The following is a 6,000-nucleotide window of genomic DNA, read 5'->3' on the forward strand; positions in this document are numbered from 1 at the left end:
ATGTGGGTGTGCTATCCGTGCCCCAGTGAGACAGTATACTCTGTAGTGCTGACCCTAAAGCTATTCCTATCTGCCTACCTTTACGGGACTTGAGGGGAAATGTGAGTCTGTCAGAGACGCCCAGAATGACGTACTCCGGAAAGTGAATTATATTGGTGTTGAAGTGTTTGTCAATCTCATCTAAAATCTGTTTCCAGTATGATGTAAGAGTGGGGCATTCCCGTAATAAGTGAAGCAGTGTGCCCTCAGCGCCACATCCCCTCCAACAACTCGAGGAGCGGCTGGGGTCGCTCCTAGGCAGTCTGGGGTTGAGATACCAGTACGTCATTATGTTAGTGGCAGATTCTACTCCGCTAATATTGCGCACTGAGTGTCTGGCCCTTTAGTGAATGTCGTCCCATTCTTTTTGAGTGAGTGTCTGCCCCAGCTCCGTTTTCCACTGTTTCTGGACCGCACATTTGGTCAATTGTTCTGGGGGTGTAGGATGTGGTAAAGTGTCTCCCAGAGTTGGTGCGGGTCCGGTGTGGAGGACTCAGTAGGTGATAAGCCATTGCACAAGAGGGTGCAAGGTGCTACTAAAGCGGTCACTTTTTCGGCGGTAGCGTCCCCTACATTGTCTTCCACTATGTGCTCGCCTCTTGTGCCTCAGATCACATTCACCCAAGGACCATTGCTGGGGCCCCTCTGTCTTGATTCTGTCCTGCCCCCGCCTCTCTGCTGCTCTCACCACCTGATGCGACCCGTGCTCAGGCTCCGGTCTCCTCAGGCCACTGCAGTGATGTAGGGTGCAATATTGGTCTAACGGGCAGGCGAGCTCGACCAAGCCTCCTCAACCCGGGACACTCGTGCCTCTAAGTGTTCCTACGCCCCCAGATGGTCCGCTGCGCAGGTCGGGTCGCTAAGGCCTCACCTCAGGCATGGCCGAGTGGACGTTGCATGTGCCTCCCATGGACTTTTGGAGGCTGCCAATCGCCGCCACGGAGGCTCCCTCCTACCAGCCACTTCAGGGGGCCTTAGCTGATGAAGCGGCCACGCAGGGTCTCTGCGCAGCCGGTACAGGCGACAGATCCAGTGTCCGGAGATTACTGATGGTGGGGCCCACCCAGGCCTGCGAAGCCGGGGCCTCGCTTAGTGCATGCGGCCCGGGCCTGCCGCTGCCAGATACAATGTGGTCCCACTCCGTGTGCGGCCGAAGACGCCGCCCGAGTCATGGTGCTGAGGTGGTCTCCCTACCAGTCCCGGGGCTCGCCGAGAATCATGCCCAGGTCCACACCTCACCGAGTCTTCGGCAGCAGCCTCCAGCCGGCCGTCATCTCACGCGGCTGCTCCACACCGGCCCTGTAGTGGCCTCAGGAACCGGGATATAGCAGCTCCCCAAAGTGTAGCACCGCCCCCAGGGAAGGTCCAGGCAGGCTCCAGTGCCATTCCCGTCGCTGAAAGTATGGGGAAATGCCGGGCGGGAGCGCCGAGTGACACAACTGTCCCCTACCAAGACGTAATCTTGGCCACTCCCCCTAGTTGATGTAATTTTAAAGCTGAAAAAAGACTATTTAGTAGCATAGTCTCATCATTTGAAAGCAGTTAAACTTTACCAATCTGAGACAATCATCCTGAAGCCCACACCCATAGGGGCCACCATTCTTATATTTCTACTGCACATCATGTGTGAAACGCGTTTTGAGCTCCGCTGGTTTCCTCACAGATAAGTGACTTTTTCTTTCAACTTAAGCTTTTCCTATTCAGTAAAGAGGATTTCACTTTTCACTTGTACTACCATCTAAAATCAGACAATGTCTGACACATCTGAAACCGGTCTTTTCAGCCTTTGTGTGACTTGTGGCAAGGGAAGATTACTCTGAACACCCTCCCAAAGAGTTTGAGTGTCTCTGCCCTAATAAAACCAAGGAGTGCAAAACCGGATACACCTTCTCCACTAAAATCTTAAAAGATAAGAGAAGGAAGACTTAATTTGGCAACAGATGGAGAATCTAAGACTGCACCATGGTCTGAAGAAAACTCTCAAGAATAAAAAAAAAAAAAGCTTCAACAGCACAAGAAGGGACATTCTTAGGAGATACATCCTGGTCTTCACAATCTGCCTCAAAAGATAATCCTATTAAGGTTCAAAAGAAATCAAAAGACTAAAGTTCACTTTCTGATGAGGCAATTCACATTGAGAAGTCAAGTCACAAACTGGCGTCTGAACCACTGTCATCATCAGGACCTCCAACAATGATACTATTAATGAAGGAGTCATTTTCAGCAAAAAGGAATGAAAGGAACTTAACAAGGGGCACCTACTGTGGTAGTGTCAGTAGTTACTAAAACAGCATCTTTATCGACGATGACAAAACTGCAGTCATAGCCTGCATAATCCTCAATTTTCTCATGACCGAGGACGAGAAAACTTATCTCCAAAGACTCAAAATAAGCCTAAGATCCTGCTGACCTCAGAAAAAAAGGACTATAACTACTCTAATTTCAGAGCATACTTCTCCTAGTAAGGTGTTGCCAAACTCTCCAGATCACCTTTTAAAGTCCAAAGTCTCTTAAGAAGTCAACTTATAGCCCTACACAGCTCAATGAGAAATATCAAGACATGGAAGATACCAGTTATGATGATAATCTACCTCAATATTTCTACAATAGAGAGGCAGAAACCCTTGAATCCAGAGTTCCTTCCATACCTTCCAGCAGCATCAAGAACAGGAATGGCACTACAGCAATTAACCTCTTGAGGGTGGCACACAGGTTCCCAGTCAGCCTCTGATGCAGGTCCCAAGAAATAATGTTAAAGTCCTCCATTTAATGGTAGCCAAGATTCATGATCCTCTAAACCATTACCACTGGCTCAAAAAATGCAAGTGCCTTCACCTGGATCATCACCATCTGCATTGCCGCAAACCCAACCAGCCACTCCTTGAACAAGAGTACTAATCTAATTGTCTGCACCAATTCACTCACCAATACTATCCCACATACTTCAGTCAGGGCAGCGTGACAAAGATGATGGCAATACAGATGATCCGCAGGATGAAGGGGAGCTTCCATCTTTTTCTACAGGGGATACTGGCCCTGACTGGGATAACTATGATTCCGATGGAAGGGGATACAGCACCAACTCCATCACATGAAGCCCAGATGATATACCTGGTTTCAACAGTCTCATAGAAAAGGCATCCAAAAGATTACACTTTCCATTACCAGAGTACCCCCGCCCAGCTTAGGAAACTGGATGCTTCTTGTATAGTTTCAAAGAGCTAACTAGGAAGATGGTCAGAGCAATTCCAGTAATAGACCACATATTGTCAGAGGGCCTCAAAACAATAAAGAACCAGGCAACAGTTACAGCCGTTTTTCCAAGTCTGGATAAGAAATATAAAGTCACTGATTATATTTGATTATGCCTTTTTGGACGCCCACATGCACATTTAATGATAATGCAAGCAGCACAGAGAAGATCTTGCATGCCAATGACACCCTGCTCTGCCTCTCCAGACAGGGAAGAACGAACATTAGATAATATAGGCAAGAGGTTCTCCACAATGGCAGCCACTACTTTAAGAGTGTCTAATGCCTTAGCAATTTTAGCTTGCTACTATAGGGAAATGTGGATTGGTATGACACTATAATTAGAGATGCTACCTGAAGATAAAAAATCTGAGGCTTACGCCATCTTATGTGAGGGTTAAAGACCCCTTGCGCCATTACAGCATACAGAAAATCCCCATCACAGACCTCTTTCTTTAAAATTTCAGTGATCAAAGATTTTGTGGAAGGCCTTAAGAATGTGTTCCTTCCAATTACATCGCCATCACCTCTCTGGTAACTTAACATTGTTCCTTCCAAATTAATGGATTCCCCATTTGAAGGTATCCCTTAAACCTCTTTGCTTCATGGAAAGCGGCTTTTCTCGTGTCCATTACTTCAGCAGACCGGGTTAATGAAATTCAGGCTTCATGTTCTGAAGAACCATACAGAGTTTTTCATAACAAGAGTGGTGATGAGAACTCATACCAGCTCCCTTCCAAAGGTAGTTTCAGACTTCCACATTACCTACTATTTTCCCTATTCCATCTACTCCGGCTGAAAGGTTTTACACTCGCTTTAAGTTAAGAGTTATGATGTTCTACCCAGCCAAAAAAATCATGAAAATCTACCTGGTAGACCTAAGGCACATTCTACAAGGGGAAAGGCTGCAACTACAGCTCTTTTAAGAAATTTACATATTTCAGAAATATGCAAAGGTGCTACATTGAGATATGTGCATATGTCCACTAGACATTATTGTCTAGATTCAGAATCTAAAACATACTCTAGTAGGACAGGTATCTTTAAGGAGTCTATTTTGGGCAGTTGTTGGGGCTGTTACTTTAGGCTGACTTCTTTTGGGATGGGCTTGTTATTCCACTTAGTGCTTATGACTATTTATTAGGATCCCCTGGAAGAGAAAGAAAAGTTGCTTATCTGTAATCCTAGTTCTCTTCCCGGGGATTCCCCATCAGTCATGAGCAACCTTCCCACCTCCCCGGACAGAAGTCGTCACAGCTCTCAAGAAGTAATAAACCCAGGATTCCTAATCCCAGTAAAAATGACCTGACTTGTTACCTGTGAGGCATGATGGGATACAGGGGGAACTATGAGGTATTTAAAGGCGCAGTGCCAGTTTTCTGCACTATTTTTAAATGGCTACCTATTGGTTAACATGTCTCAAACTCCCTTTCCATTTACTTTTAATTAAGGTTTGTGAAAGATTTTCTAAAGTAAGTTTTTAGTAATGGCATGATTTTCGGTGATTGGGAAGCTTTATAAATTGAAAACTCAATGTAATTAACCATTTTTATCCTCTCTATAGCCTGCAGATGTGTGTGTGTGTATATATATATATATATATATATATATATATATATATATATATATATATATATATACACACCCATACATATATATACACAAACCCATCCACGTATATATTTATACACCCTTACATCTATATTTATACACCCATACATCTATATTTATACACCCATATATATATATACACATACATATATAGATACCCATATATATATATACTGACACCCATACATATATACTGACACCCATACATATACACTGACACCCATACATATACACTGACACCCATACATATACACTGACACCCCTACATGTATACAGACACCCATACATGTATACAGACACCCATACATGTATACAGACACCCATACATATATGTACACATATATATACACCTAATATATATATATATATATATATATATATATATATATATATATATATATACACATATATATATATATATATATATATATATATATACACCCATACATATAATTATATACACCCATGCACACACATATATACACACCCATACATATATACCTATATATATATATGTGTACACACCTATATATGCACCCTTACATATCTATATATATATATAGACATATATATATATATATATATATATATATATATATATATATAGCTGAACTAACTATAACGGGGGAATTTCAGTGGTTTTTTACGAGTGAAATGTCCAGCTAACTATAACATGTGTGAAACCTTTGGTTTTTTCATTGAATTTCTAAGGTTTTTTAAATGCTAATTCCTAACTATAACGTGTGTGAAACCCATGGTTTTTTCAGTGAATTTCAAAGGTTTTTTAAATGCTAATTCCTAACTATAACGTGTGTGAAACCCATGGTTTTTTCAGTGAATGTGCAAGGTTTTTTAAATGCTAATTTTTTTTTTCTTCTTTTTTTTTATTTTACATATTTTTATTTTAATTTTCTATCCTTTTTTAAAGACTATGGTTAAATTTTTAAAATTCTACAATGTTTTTAAAAAAAAATTTTTATAAAATAAAAAGGTAAAATTTATTAGCAATACATTTTTTCCTTTTTTTTTTATTTTTTTTTAGTGCGCGTACCGTAAGCTTACGGTAAGCGTACGGTTTACGCAATGTCCGTAATTTAT

The sequence above is a fragment of the Triturus cristatus genome, chromosome 3_1 (assembly GCF_964204655.1).
Source record: "Triturus cristatus chromosome 3_1, aTriCri1.1, whole genome shotgun sequence".
In the NCBI taxonomy this organism is placed as follows: domain Eukaryota; kingdom Metazoa; phylum Chordata; class Amphibia; order Caudata; family Salamandridae; genus Triturus; species Triturus cristatus.